Here is a 16,910-nt window from a genome sequence, read left to right as displayed (position 1 = left end):
TATACTCGAACATAATACGTGTTCCAAAATTCTACAACTGATCAATGTTAGAGATATAGGTCTATAGTTCTGCACATCTGTTCGACATCCTTTCTTGAAAACGGGGATGACCTGTGCCCTTTTCCAATCCTTTGGAACGCTTCGCTCTTCTAGAGACCTACGGTACACCGCTGCAAGAAGGGGGGCAAGTTCCTTCGCGCACTCTGTGTAAAATCGAACTGGTATCCCATCAGGAGGGGGCCTTTCCTCTTTTGAGCGATTTTAATTGTTTCTCTATCCCTCAGTCGTCTATTTTGATATATACCATTTTGTCATCTGTGCGACAATCTAGAGAAGGAACTACAGTGCAGTCTTCCTCTGTGAAACAGATTTTGGAAGAAGACATTTAGTATTTCGGCCTTTAGTCTGTCATCCTCTGTTTCAGTACCATTTTGGCACAGAGTGTCTGGACATTTTGTTTTGATCCACCTACCGCTTTGACATAAGACCAAAATTTCTTAGGATTTTCTGCCAAGTCAGTGCATTGAACTTTACTTTCGAATTCATTGAATGCCTCTCGCATAGCCCTCCTCACACTACATTTTGCTTCGCGTAATTTTTGTTTGTCTGCTAGGCTTTTACTATGTTTATGTTTGCTGTGAAGTTCCCTTTGCTTCCGCAGCAGTTTTCTAACTCGGTTGCTGTACCACGGTGGCTCTTTTCCATCTCTTACAATCTTGCTTGGCACATGCTCATCTAACGCATATGCTTGGCACATGCTCATCTAACACATATTGTACGATGGTTTTGAACTTTGTCCACTGATACTCAACACTATCTGTACTTGAGACAAAACTTTTGTGTTGAGCCATCAAGTACTCTGAAATCTGCTTTTTGTCACTATTTCTAAACAGAAAAATTTTTCTACGTTTTTTAATATTTCTATTTACGGCTGAAATCATCGATGCAATAACCGCTTTATGATCGCCGATTCCCTGTTCTGCATTAACTGATTCAAATAGTTCGGGTCTGTTTGTCACCACAAGGTCTAATATGTTATCGCCACGAGTCGGTTCTCTGTTTAACTGCTCAAGGTAGTTTTCAGATAAAGCACTTTAAAAAATTTCAGTGGATTCTTTGTCCCTGCCACCCGTTATGAATGTTTGAGTCTCCCAGTCTATATCCGGCAAATTAAAATCTCCACCCAGAACTATAACATGGTGGGGAAATCTACTCGAAATATTTTCCAAATTATCCTTCAGGTGCTGAGTCGCAACAGCTACTGAGCCAGGGGGCCTATAGAGACATCCAATTACCATGTCTGAGCCTGCTTTAACCGTGACCTTCACCCAAATCATTTCACAATTCGAATCTCCGTCAATTTCCTTCGATACTATTGCACTTCTAATCGCTATAAACACGCCTCCCCCTTCAATGTCCAGCCTGTCTCTGCGGTATACATTCCAATCTGAGTTTAGGATTTCATTACTGTTTACATGTGGTTTCAGCTAACTTTCTGTCCCTAGTACTATATGGGCGTTGTGACCGTTTATTAATGAGAGCAGTTCTGGGACCTTTCTATAGACGCTCCTGCAGTTTACTATTAGCACATTAATATTGTTATTCCCTGTTGCATTTTGCCTACTCCTACCTTGCCGCATCTCAGGAGGCGTCTTGTCGGGCCTAGGGAGGGAATTCTCTAACCTAAAAAACCCCCATGTGCACTCCACACGTACTCTGCTACCCTTGTAGCCGCTTCCGGCGTGTAGTGCATGCCTGACCTATTCCGGGGGACCCTACATTTCTCCACCAGACAGCAGAGGTCGAGAAATTTGCACCCCAGCTCTCCGCAGAATTGTCTGTGCCTCTGGTTTAAGCCTTCCCCTCGGCTCCAAACCAGAAGACCGCGATCGGTTCTGGGAACGATACTACAAATAGTGAGCTCTGATTCCACCCCGCGAGCGAGGCTTTCCGCCTTCACCAATTCCGCCAACCGCCTGTATGAACTGAGGATGACCTCTGAACCCAGACGGCAGGAGTCATTGGTGCCGACATGAGCAACAATTTGCAATCGGGTGCACCCAGTGCCTTCTATCGCCTCCGGTAGGGCCTCCTCCACATCTCGGATGAGACCCCCCGGCAAGCAGACAGAGTGAACACTGGCCTTCTTCCCCGACCTTTTCGCTATTTCCCTAAGAGGCTCCATCACCCGCTTAACGTTGGAGCTCCCAATAACTAATAAACCCCTCCCCCCGTGTGCCTGCTCGGACCTTGCTGAAGGAGCAGCCACATGTCCACCCACAGGCAGAGCGGGCGATGCCACATGGCCAGCCTCCACATTTACCCTCCGCCTCGTGCGCCGCGAACGCCGCTGAACCCACCACTCCCCTTGGGGAGAGGGGGGCCCAACCGAGCCCGGTACCCGCGAAGATGTCTCGACAGCAAGGACAGTGGGTGAAGCATGTAACACCTGGGGTGTACCTTGCGACGCACCAGACTCCCCACTGCCCCTACACTCCGAGGCAGCAGCCTGAAGACGGCTGACCGCGGCCATCAACACGCTCAGCTGTTCGCAAAGAGTGGTCAGCTCCTGCTGCGTCCGTACACAGCAGTCACACATCCTATCCATCCTAAGGAATCAATTTACTGAAAAGACTTAATCAACTTTTAACTAGACTGCTAATTGACTAAACTGTGATTGCTAGCCACTTCTTGTAGAAAACAATGAAAATAGCACTACCTGTCTCTGGACTGTATTCAAAACAAACACTAGCACTACTGGCACTATGGTTGACTAAAGGGACTCTCTCTGACTGTATTCAAAACAAACACGAAATCCATGGAACACCACCAACAGCACTCGACAATTAAAGCTTCCTAAAAGCAAAACACACGGAAGAAGTGACAAGCAAGAGAAACACTGTCAATACTCAAACTAAGGTAGCTCGCCGCACAGCAGACGGCGGTTAGGGCGAACTTCATTGGTGAAAGAAAGAAAATTATGGCTGAGTATCATGTGCTGTCCACATCCCATTCATGAGTCACTGTGCTGACTTCTCATCTTTAACTGAGCTGTTACCACCGGCAGCATGCAACAGAATAGCTATGTAACCACATCTGTATTTTTAACAAAATTTACATACTCTATTTGTCTTATGACCCAGATGAGTCTTTTCCTTTCTAGCTTTGTGCTTATTCTTCCTCTGCATTTTACAATCCTATTACCACATGTAATTCAAAAAGTGGTTTAAGGCAGTCATATACAGTGTAATTTCTTTATTATTTGATAAAATACAGCAAATTTCACTTTTAGTTAAACTTGGTCCTTGTCATGTGCTTTTTCCTGTGCATTTTCGTATGGGAATATCTGTTCAGGACAAGCATGCTGTTCTGAGCTAATTCTACTAAAAAGACCTCCAATTTCTGTCACCATAAGTGAAGTTTCAACACAAGAATCTTCTCCGGCATTTATAATGGGATTTGCTACATGTTTCTGTACTTCTACATGAAGATTTTTTATCTCTTAAAGGTGGACATGTTGGTATGAGAATTATTACATTATGGAATAACTTCAGTTTATTTTTTTGAACAAGTCTCACTATTGCCCGATTATTTCAGCATTTGTAATACACCTTTTCATTTTATTGTTTACACACACACACACACACACACACACACACACACACACACACTTGGCTTGGAAGGAGGCACTAAGTGAGCAGGTTAGGATTGTGGAAAGGCGTTGGTAGGTATATGAGCTAAGCAAATGACATGCAGGTATCGGAGACAGATGTAGCACACAGTAAGGATGACGTGGAGGCATGGATTTAGGATGGGGTGACATGACAGAAAGAGTAAACTGTTGTGTAGAGGGTGTGGGGACAGTGGGTTAGGCACAATCCGTATCACTTCAGGCAGGGGGTTACCTTCACAGTCTCAAATGTTATTGAATTTAAAATTCAAAAATTCAGGAATGAGAAAGGAAAAATTCCTGGCCCGAGATACAGGCTTCCAAAGATGACACTGTGAACACCATTCTGAAGATGCGAATTTCAAAAAAAAAAAAAAAAAATTTTAAATGCTGTATCTCTGTACCAGTTCTAGATATTTTGTTAAAGCTTTTTTATTTTAAATATAATTGCTTTATGATTACAATGCTATCCTCCATTCGGACATATTTGTCAAAGTTCTTCTGCTGTCACCTTTTGAATATTTCTAAAAAATAATTTACAGGTTTTTTTAAAATATCAATTCAGAAAAGTTAGATTTTTTCTGTTGATTAGTACCAAGTAGTACTATATTCTCTGTAAAGGAGAGCTTCCACTTTTAAGTTGGACAGGTTTTATTTTTAAAAACTCATTTTAAAGGACTGTTTGAAACATCTTCCGACTAAGGCCACAGGAGAGTGAAGCTTGCTGACTATTTGCATATCCATAAAAGAGTGATATACAAAAAAAACACACCTTTGTTCAGGTTGGGAGTAGGTATTCTCATTTGAAGACTCTGTTTGAAAGTGAAGGTGATTACAGTGGTGACTTTTAGTGTCCTAAATATTTTGACAGAACAACAACAATGATAGTATCTGAACAAGCCGAAGTCTCCCATGGTGCAGATGATGCAGATTTTGCATCAACAGAGGAAGAATTAAATACCCATTCAACTACAGAGGATTAGATTAGATTAATACTTGTTCCATAGATCATGAATACGACACTTCGTAATGATGTGGAACGTGTCAGGTTAATGAAAGATGTCTGTACAAGATATTACATTACACAAAATATTGCATGACACTAATGCTTAAGTTAGTTATTTTCCCTCCCTTAATTTATATCTAAAAATTCAGCCAATGAGTAGAAGGAGTTGTCATCTAGAAATTCTTTTAATTTATTTTTAAATGTTGGTTGACTATCTGTCAGGCTTTGATGCTGTTTGGTAGGTGACCAAAGACTTTTGCGGCAGCATAATTTACCCCCTTCTGTGCCAAAGTCAGATTTAACCCTGCATAGTGAAGATCATCCTTTCTCCTGGTGTTATAGCTATGCACACTGCTATTACTTTTGAACTGGGCTGGATTATTAACAACAAATTTCATAAGTGAATATATATACTGTGAGGTTACTGTGAGGATCCCTAGATCCTTAAATAGATGTATGCAAGATGACCATGGGTGGGCTCCAGCAATTATTCTGATTACACGTTTTTGAGCAATGAATACTTTTCTACTCAACGATGAATTACCCCAGAATATGATACCATACGGAAGCAGTGAATGAAAGTAGGCATAGTAAGCTAATTTACTGAGATTCTTATCACCAAAATTTGCAATAACCCTAATAGCATACGTAGCCGAACTCAGATGTTTCAGCAGACCATCAATGTGTTGCTTCCAGTTTAACCTCTCATCAATGGACACACCTAAAAATTTTGAAAATTCTACCTTAGCTACAGACTTCTGTTCAAAGTCTATATTTATTACTGGAGTTGTGCCATTTACTGTACGGAACTGTATATACTGTGTTTTGTCAAAATTTAAAGAGAGTCCGTTTGTTGAGAACCACTTAATAATTTTGTTAAAAACATCATTTACAATTACATCACTTAGTTCTTGGTTTTTGGATGTTATTACTATACTTGTATCATCAGCAAAAAGAACTAACTTTGCATCTTCACCAATATGGAACGGTAAGTCATTAATCTATATCAAGAACAGTAAAGGACCTAAGACCGAACCCTGTGGGACCCTGTGCTTGATAGCCCCCCAGTTTGAGGAATCAGCTGTTGTATTAACATTACACGAACCACTTATTTCAACTTTCTGCATTCTTCCAGTTAAGTATGAATTAAACCATTTGTGCACTGCCCCCCTGAAACCATAATGATTTAGCTTATCTAAAAGCATTCCATGATTTACACAGTCAAAGGCCTTTGAGAGATCACAAAAAATACCAATGGGTGATGTCCGGTTATTCAGAGCATTTAATATTTGATCAGTGAAAGCGTATACAGCATTTTCTGTTGAAAAGCCTTTCTGAAAACCAAACTGACATTTTGTTAGTACTTTATTTTTACATACATGGGAGGCTACTCTTGAATATATTACTTTCTCAAAAATTTTTGATAAAGCTGTCAGAAGAGAGATTGGGCGATAGTTGTTGACATCCGACGTATCCCCCTTTTTATGCAATGGTTTTACAATGGCATATTTCAATCTATCGGGGAAAACACCCTGCTCCAAAGAGGTATTACATACGTGGCTGAGAATCCTACTTATCTGTGGGGAACAAGCTTGAAGTATTTTGCTGGAAATGCCATCATTTCCGTAAGAGCTTTTACTTTTCAGTGAGTTTATTATTTTACTGATTTCAAAGGGAGAGATTCGTGGAAATACAGTTGTTTCAAACTGCACAGGTATGGCCTCTTCTATTAGAAGCCTTGCCTCTTCTAGTGAAGATCTAGATCCTACTTTCTCCGTAACATTTAAAAAATGATTATTGAAAATATTTCCAATTTCAGATTGTTTGTTAGTACACTTGTCATTCAATTTTATGGCACTAAAGTTTTCCTGTGCTCTTGGTTGCCCTGTTTCCCTTTCAATAATATTCCAAATTGCTTTAATTTTATTATCAGGGTTACTGATCTCAGACATGATACACATGCTTCTGGACTTTTTAATAACTTTTCTTAATACCACACAATAGTTTTTATAATATTGAACAATTTCGGGGTCAGTACTCCCTCTTGCCGTTAGATACAGTTCTCTTTTACGGTTGCAAGATATTCTTATTCCTTTAGTTAGCCAAGGTTTTTTATATGTTTTCTTGGAATTATGTTTCACTGTTTTCTTGGGAAAACAATTTTCAAATACCCTTAAAAATGTATCGTGAAATAAGTTATATTTCAAGTTTGCTTCAGGTTCCATATACACTTCATCCCAGTCTAGCTGCTGTAGGCTTTCCCTAAAGTTTGCAATTTATATATTGTTAATTGAACGCACTGCTTTGAAATTCTGATTTGATATACTGCATGGAGCTATGCCACGTACTGTAACTAGCTGTGCACCATGATCTGAAAGACCATTCTCAACAGGATAAGCATTTATGTCCTTAAACTTATCTTGTTCTATAAAAAAGTTATCTATCAATGCCCTGCTGTTCTTTGTAATCCGAGTAGGAAAGTCAATGACGGAGCTCAAATTGAAAGAACTGAGTAATACTACAAGGTCATTCTTCCTATCACACTCTTTCAGGGAATCAACATTGAAATCCCCACTAATGATAATTTGCTTCCCCCTGTCTGACAGATAGCACAACAAAGCATCCAAGTTTTCTAGAAATAGCTGGAAATTCCCTGAGGGGGACCTATACACTGTTACAATTATGAAAGTGCCATCATTTAGTTTTAGTTCAGTGGCACATGCTTCCATATGTTGCTCTACACAAAATTTTTTAGTTTCTAAATGTTTTGCGCTGTGGAAGCTTTTGACATATATGGCAACTCCTCCTCTCATCATATTATCTCTACTTACATGTGCAGCTAATTTGTACCCATTGATGCTAACCTTTTGCATATAAGTGACAATGTGATGCTCAGACAGGCATAGTACATCTATTACATTCTCAGTTTCTATATCTTCTAAACAAAGCAGAAGCTCATCAATTTTATTCTTCAATCCCCCAATATTTTGATGAAATATACTAACATTTTTCATTTTACTTTTGTGAGTATCTTGAACTTTTTTAACATCTTTAGTACTTGCCTGGCTGAGTTTCCCACTGGATACTGATCTTACACTAAAAATGAGTTACCACCATGAGATGTAGTTCCTCCCCCCTTTAAATTTCCTGCTATCAGCCCAGCCAGTTTACCCTTCCCCTTCTTGTTGAGGTGTAGGCCATGTCTAGTATAGTCCCACCTACAGAGTGAATCAACAGGAACCACACCAATGTGTGACCCCGCATCACATCCAAGTAGCCTTTCCAATTCCAAATTAACTCTCCTGACAGAAGAGCTCAAATGAGGCCGGTCGTGGCGCTCCAAAACCGACACAAACCCAACACTGGTATGACTCGATGCTGATGCAATATTTGCCAGGTCACACACTATGCTGTACCCCGGATCTCTGTCAATACTGTTGCCCGGCCCACCCACAATAACCATGGTATCTTCCTTAATAAAGCCTCTACATAGTGAACCTAAATCCTCTGTAACATGCCCCAGTCCAGCACTAGGTTTGAAAAAACTTGTGACCTGGTATTCTGACCCTAATTCATCCTGCAGAAGTTGGCCCACACCCCTAGCATGCGAACTACCTAGCAACAAGACTTTCTTTCTCTTTGCACACTTCCCTACCTTCTTATTCAATTTGCTGCTGAAAGCTTGTTGAGCCCTGTCTACATCTACTTCTGTGAGAGGCTCATCAGTTTCCGACTGAGGCAACAGGTCAAGCCTATTTTGTACATTAATAACAAAGCTGTCAGAAGAATTTCTTTCCTGTTCCTTATGCCTGTTGCCACTTCCCACCCCTGTTTACCCTTCTCCCCCCTTAACCTGCACAGTTCTCGTATAGTCTCATCTGGACACCTGGCTGAAAATGACTTACAAGTTTGTGGCTCCCTCCATTGGTAGGTGTTAGTCCTGTTAAAAAACTGTTCAGTGAAGTCAAGTCATAAGCTTTAATCGTCAAGAAAGTGCAGAGAAATTACTAAAGCTACATCAAACTGACCACACTCTTCAAAGTAAAAATTCCATCTTCAGAAGAAAATGAACCAAAGCACTCTTGCACCTCTTGCCAGGAATTTATCACAAATATCAACTCAGCTCTTCAATATCGTGCATCCTACATTGAAAAGGTGCAAGTTTTAACTATTATATATACTGATAAATATAAACCATGAGCAGAAGTCCGTTGCTAAGGCAGAATACTCAAAATTACTGGGTGTGTGTATCAATGACAAATTGAACTGGAAGAAACTGCTGAAACGGTTAGGTTCAGCTACTTATGCTATTAGGATTATTGCAAATTTTGGTGATAAACATATCAGTAAACTAGCCTTCTATACCTATTTTCATTCACTGCTTTCGTATGGCATAATATTTTGGGGCAATTTGTGATTAAGAGAGAAAGTATTAACTGCACAAAAGCGTGTGATCAGAATAATAGCTGGAGCCCACCCAAGATCACCTTGCAGACCTTTATTTAAGAAACTCAGGATATTCACAGTACCTTCACAATACATATATTCACTTATGAAATTTGTTATTAATAACCCATCCCAATTCAAAAATAACAGCGAAGTGTATAGCTACAACACTAGAAGAAAGGATGATCTTCACTATTCTGGATTATATCTCACTTTGTCACAGAAAGGTATGAATTATGCTGCCACAAAAATCTTTGGTCATTTGCCAAATAGTATTAAAAGTCTGACAGACAGCCAACCAACATTTAAAACCAAATTAAAAGAATTTCTGAATGAGAACTCCTTCTACTCAATAGATGAAGTCCTAGATATGAAGCAGTAAACGTAAAAATATAAAACAAATAATTAATTATTTTGTGTAAAGTAAACTTATGTTAATAAAATAGAAAGAAACTTCCACATGGGAAAAATATATTAAAAACAAAGATTCCAAGACTTACCAAGCGGGAAAGCACCGGCAGACAGGCACATGAACAAAACACACAAACACACACACAGAATTACTAGCTTTCGCAACCGATGGTTGCTTCTTCAGGAAGGAGAGGGAAAGACGAAAGGATGTGGGTTTTAAGGGAGAGGGTAAGGAGTCATTCCAATCCCGGGAGCGGAAAGACTTCCCTTAGGGGGAAAAAAAGGACAGATGTACACACACACACACACACACACACACACACACACACACACACACACACACACACACACACACACACACGCTGACCTGGCTTTGTTATTAACAAGCTGCTTCTTCAACATATCAAATGCCTTATTAGCTGTTTCAGTATTAAGAGTGCGAATCCCTGCCTTAACATTATGATTCATCTTCCCAAAGGGATTGAAGCATTTTTTTTCTTTTAACCTCTCATATTGTGTCAATAACAGGGCTTCATGGTGTAGGCAAACTTGAGAGGTATTGTCCAGGTTTACTTCAGAACGTCTGACCAACAACTCTAAAATCTGCAAACCATTTTAAAGCAGCTTTTTTGGCAAAGAAAGTGACATGACACTTTGTTCCACTATCTCCTTGCCCAATTGAGCAGGAAGGTATGCTGTTCCCTTCTGCATCCATCATTTTTACAAATGAGAAGAGTTTTTTGCAGATGAACACTTACGATAAAAGCAGAAGGGCTACTTCTCATAGTTTTCAAGTATTTCTGACAGTCTCATTGCCTATTTACCAGATCTTTTTATTTCAGTTATTCAAGGCACTAATAAACATTTGTTAGGCATAATAAAAGGTTTCAGGTAGAATTTGAGTGCTAGAAAAATGTGTTCAAACTTCCAGTGCACCTCTTTGATGATGCTACTTTTTAGGGCATTATATGCTTGCATTGCAAAACCAAATCCACTTTTCTAGATAATTTAGAATATGCTCTTTCTAATGACCATAGTTTAGAAGAGTTTGGAGAAAACACTTTTTTGAAAAATTTGACTAAAAATACCCATTTTTAGCACTTTTTGAAAAATTGCCAACTTCACCCTAGATTAGTGAAATAATGGAAAGCAACAGGAGAATGAAATTTTATATTCTAAGACCTTATATTGGTGAGTTATGGTGTGCAAAGTTTCATGTACATCCCACAATTACTTTTGGAGATATAAAAAAATAAGTTGACATTTTTTTAAACAGCTATTTTTTGGTCCAACTTTGCTTCAAATTATCTATATGAAAATTGCTCCGATCTCCTTTTTTTTTAATATTTTACTTTAAAGAGCTCTAAAAGTTGTATAAGGTGGCCATGTTTTGTTTCTTTCATGCAAATACTTAGAGATATCTCATCTCAAAGTTGCTGAAAATTCAAGGACGAACTATAGAAAGCTGTGCTATGGTCTTAAACAAGTGACTGTATCTCCAAAAGTATTGAATTTTTGAAACTGAAACTTTACCTGTGCTCATTGAGAACATGTGTGAATGAATGTTCATACAAAATTTCATCAAAATCCATGATGGTCATGTGGGAACATTTCTCGATATTAGACCACTTGCCACGGAATGGCCCACAAGCGTCTTCTAACCAAACTGCGTGCCTATGGAATATTACCTCAGTTGTGCAACTGAATTTGTTATTTCCTGTCAGGAAGGTCACAGTTCCTTGTAATAGATGGAAAGCCATCAAGTAAAACAGAAGTAATGTCTGGTGTTCTCGAAGGAAGTGTTATAGGCCCTCTATTGTTCCTGATCTATGTTAATGATATAGGAGACAATCTTAGATGCCACCTTAGATTGTTTGTAGATGACACTGTAATTTCCCATCTTGTAAAGTCATCAGATGACCAAAACAAATTGCAAAATGATTTAGATAGATATGTGTATGGTGCAAAAAGTGGCATTTGACCCTGAATAAAAAAAAGTGTGAAGTTATTCACATGAGTAATAAAATATATCTGCCGAATTTCAATTACGCGATAAGTCACACAAATCTGAAGGCTGTAAATTCAACTAAATGCTTAGGGATTACAATTACAAATACCTTAAATTAGAATTATCACATAGATATTATTGTGGGTAAAGTCAACCAAAAACTGCCAAGAAGGTGCAACAGATCTACTAAAGAGACTGCTTACACCACACTTGTCCGCCCTATTCTGGGGTACTGCTGTGTGGTGTGGGATCTGCATCAGATGGGACTGACGGATGACACTGAAAAAGTACAAAGAAGGGTAGCTTGTTTTGTATTATCGCAAAGTAGGGGAGATAGTGCCACAGCCATGATACATGAATTGGAGTGGTAATCATTAAAACAAAGCCGTTTTTCATTGTGACATTATCTTCTCATTAAATTTCAATCACCAGTTTTCTCCTCCGCCTGGGAAAACATTCTGTTGGCACCCACCTACATAGGGAGATATGATGATCATGATAAAATAAGAGAAATCAGGGCTCACCCAGGAAAATTTACGTGCTCGTCTTTCCTGTGCGCTATTCGAGAGTGGAACAGTAGAGAGACAGCTTGAAGGTTCACTGAACCCTCTGCCAGGCAGAATAGCAGAGTTACCATGTTCAAGTAGATGTAGATAAGAAGATAGCAGCACTGTGTTAATACCAATGATCATCACTTCGAACACCTTCTGTAAATGGACGCTGATGCCACCTTTGTGACCTTCAAAGGCCTTACTGTTACACCTCATTGGATCTGTCTCGACAACCGCTATCAGAAAATAAGTACCAAACTATAGCACCCCATTTAAAACAACAAAGTTGACCTTCATATCTCTGAAGCGACACCACCTGCAAGAAAAAAAACCATCATCGTATTATAGTTCACGTTGTCCCATGCAACTTTTGTCCCACGAACTTTTCCGCTCCTATCGTACTTTCGGAGTTATTCTAGGTGTCAACAGTTAGTGACTTGGCCTGTATAATGACCTTGCAGACAATACTAATAGTAAAATCAGGCTTTTTGCAGATTATGCAGTTATCCATACTGAAGTACTGTCTGAAAGAAGCTGCATAAATATCATAAATATTCCGTCAGATCTTCATAATATTTCAACATGGTGCAATAAATGGCAACTTTCACTAAATTTTCAGAAATTTAAAAGTGTGCGCTTGTCACAGGTATTTGTAGCCCGTAGGAGAATTTCACAGAGATACTGAAGGAATTGAAATGGAAGACTCTTGAAGATAGATGTAAATTATCCTGAAAAAGTGGATTAATCAAATTTCAAGAACTGACTAAATGATTACTCTAGGAATGCTCTACAACGCCTACGTATTGCCCACATATGGATCATGAGGATAAGATTATAGTAATTACTGTGAGATTATAGTAATTACTGCGAGCATACAGGCATTCAAACTATCATTCGACCTGTGCTGCATGCGTGAATGGAACAGGATCGAGGACATACCCTCTGCCATGCACCTCATGGTGGTTTGAACAGTGTAGTTGGAGATGTAGACCACCAAAGACCATCCCGGGGCCTGAATAGTCAGGTGAGAAATATGATCACTGTTAAAACATGGGTAGAGCTATGTTCAAAACACTCCCAGCCTGCCCTAAAAAAAAAAAGGGGATTCTCATAATACACTCTTGTGCGAGGCAGCCCCGCCCCCCCCCCCCCCCCCCCCCCACATACACACTTGAAGCTCCCTGGGGAAAAACAATGCCATTTCTGTAAACAGCAACAAACATACAATAATTTTTAAACACACCACCATTTGACTGTATTGTTGCTTAATTACGACCCAGATTTCAGCCTTTTATGCTATTTTTAAGTGAGTGACCTTATGTCCTTAACACACATTGCAGAACCTCAAGCTCAAAATTGACAAATATTTCTCTTTCTTTATGACCAATTTCAAGCTTGATGACCTGCAATATACGTTAATGGCATAAGTTCAATACTTGAAAATGGCATAAAAGGCAGAAAACTAGGTTGTAATTAAATAAACACCAATACAATAACATGGCTGAGTGTTCATTTAAAAATTTAAAAAAAAAAATTTAAAAAAATAAAAAAATAAGTTATTTCTAATGTTGCCTTTTCCACTATGTGTGCAACATATTGATCACTGACAGTTGCAGTGGGCTTTGCAAGGGTGCTTCATATCTCCCTTAAAAAATCTTGCAATGCAAGTCTAAATATGTTATTACGCCAATACCTCTCCATTGTTGCAACTCTACAGATGAACATCTTCACATGCAGCCATTCGTGCTTTGCAGTTGACAGCCAGCGACAACAATGCAAGCTGTTGGGAGGGTCACCTTTTGTCGACTCTACGGTATTTTAAGTACCTCTGTACACACACTCATCTATTGTTGAGTGATTACCTATTATCCTTTTTTAATTATTTCTATCCTTTACTTCCAATGTTCTAAAAATTTCAGGTTTTAGTTAGATGCAATTAAAATTTAAAAAGATTAGCATACATGCAAAATTACAGAAACTGAATGCAACAGTGTGACTATTTAACAGTACGTCTAGTAACGTCAACATTATTTTCTTTTATCTTCTCCAAACCAAACTTTTCTAGCAAAAAACTGATAGCACTTTGATACCCAGTTTGCACAAATAAGGTGCAAACATTTTTGATGGCATGCTTACATATTAATAACTTCAAGGACATTCATATAGACTTCTTACGGCTTAGAAGAACTTATAACTACCGTCTTTGCCAACAAAAATTACTGTAGTCACAAGATGGTGGAAAAACTGCCATTATTTCCTTAACTCCCGAGTTCATATATATCTATCTATCTCTCTATCTCTCACTCTTTCTGATCAAATTTTGCACAGTTTGGTTAATCATTCTCAGAGAGAATGAGAGAGAGAGAGAGAGAGAGAGAGAGAGAGAGAGAGAGAGAGAGAGAGAGAGAGAGAGAGCTTATAATATAGTCTGACGAGGTTCCTTTGGTATGACCTTGAAGGACAGACCAACACAAGCTGAGAACAATCAAAGGTATACAAATCCACCATTCCTCCAAACATCACTGTCAATCACTTGCAAGCAGCAACGAATGAGCGAGTTGGGCCAAATATCATGAATCATACAAAAAAAACAACCCTCCCAGGAAACATAAGGCAGAATGTGTGTGTGTGTTTTTTTTTTAACTCACGAATACAGACCAATGGGTCCAGGCGAAAATAGTTATGTGGAACATAAGGATCAGGAGCTGAAGTAATTGTTAATGAAAAAACAAAGTTTGTTGCTTACCAAAACAGAAATGAACTAACTCAAATTTTCAAAATTTGGTGAATTATATTCAGTCATCACGCAACTGTATATGCAGCATACTGGACGGCATTTCGGTGTCTTTCGTGTCACTAACCCACCCTGCAGTAACCGTAATGGGGAAAGAGGACCTAAAATTTAACATGGAACCTGAACCACATGTTGCTCCTGCCAAATCTTCATATTGTTCACAAGTGAAGTCTAGGTTAAAAACAGTCCAACTGGGATACAATCCCATGGGCTGTCAGGTTTCCAGCAGCATTACCACTAGACTCGACTGCATATTGCAAAGATAACATACTGTATGTGACAATTTATTTTTATCAGAAAGGAAATCACTGAAAAAGAAAATGAATATCAGGAAAAAGTTCTTAGAATATGAATGTATAGCTTCACGTGCACGAGTGCATCACCAATTTGTATCAACTGATGAAACACTACATTAGATTAATAATGTGTTGTGTTGATGTGCTAAAGCAACAAACAAATATGTTTACATTACTAAACTCCAACCTCATCAGTATGTTGCCTGCTTATGTATATAGCCTAATTACACTGTAAATGAAGTTTTCGCACCTTAAAATTATTTCGATAAATAGTCAGTATCACGTGTAAATCTTCCACACACCTTTTCAAAGTGTGTGTGTTCCATGTCATCAGCTGCTGCTGTCACAAAGAACTTAATAAAATAAAACAAAAGTCTGAGGACACTCTTACAGGAGACCATAACCAATCACCAAGCTCAATATATAAAACTTAATTGCTATCTAGACCATTTTATTGAGATAATTTTAATGTAATATAACAATCAGTGTTTTCCCAAGGACAGTGTTCTAAAAATTCTTTTGCACCTTAACTGAGAGGTAACACTGGTAATTTTAAGATACATGGTAACAAATATTGACAATATTTGTTAAGCCAATATTTTTAATAATTTTAGAGGTCCATAGCAAAGTGAATACTTTAAGAGAGATTGTGCAACAGGCATTACTGACGTTCATTTGCGTTATTCCCGTGTTCTATCAGGATTAAAACTTTAAATATCATAGTTCCAATACGTCAGGAGCGATGGTTTGACAAACTTGGGAGTGTCATCTTTTCCAAGTTTTGAAGACAGCATGCCTTATGAAAACGGCTCTAGCATTTAACTGGAGGTAAGTACCAAGCTCAAACACTCTTAAACAGCCTATTTTCTATAAAAATTTCATCAAAACCTAGAGAGGGATGAGATGCAGGTATCGAATACTGGTCACTTTACAAGGAACGACTCATAACAATGCTTTTCTGACGTTCTATAAGATCAGTATCATCATATAGCAACGACAGAAGAGTATTGGGGAGAAATGATGCAAGAAGAATTAAATCTGGGCAAAGCAATGCTATGCATCGCTTTGCTGTATCCACGTAAAGGAATGATTCTATCACTACTGTGTAATGTTGCACATTGATCTTACATGTAGTCTATCAGCACTATGTCAGTATGAACACCATCAATCAACACTGCAAATGCTTTTGATTTCACTCTGTGTATACCAGCCGGCGAAACAGCATTCCGAAATAATTCCATGGAAGCCATTAACAACTCATTTTCCAACAAATTAAAGTTAAAACGTTTTTCTTTTCCGTCTTCTGCCGAACAGAAATTAAAAGAATTTTTTGATTTCTCACAACAACGGACCAATAAGACACGTAAGCAATTAGCACCACTACTTTTTTCCGTTACGAACGATTAATAATTACACTCCAACAAAAATACTATACGTTCTGACTTTCTCCCGGGGTTTGATTGTTTAGACATTGATGAAACTTATCATGACTATATACTCATACAGTCCGCTACGGAAGTAAGTCAACACAACTCTTGCCCACACGATACTGGTTAACAATAATATTGTTTAGTATTTTTTACTGTAATGGAAATGAACGCTCATATCACCAAATAGTGTCTCCAAATTGCACAAACCATATGAAAATATGGAATTATAGCGTAAAGTCGTTAACTTGATTAACTGTATCAGAACTCTGCCAACACGCGAATGGGAATCCAACATTAA

This window comes from Schistocerca gregaria, chromosome 5, assembly GCF_023897955.1.
Source record: "Schistocerca gregaria isolate iqSchGreg1 chromosome 5, iqSchGreg1.2, whole genome shotgun sequence".
Taxonomy (NCBI): Eukaryota; Metazoa; Arthropoda; class Insecta; order Orthoptera; family Acrididae; genus Schistocerca; species Schistocerca gregaria.
The sequence above is the reverse complement of the archived record's forward strand: the minus strand, read 5'-3'. Positions refer to the sequence as shown.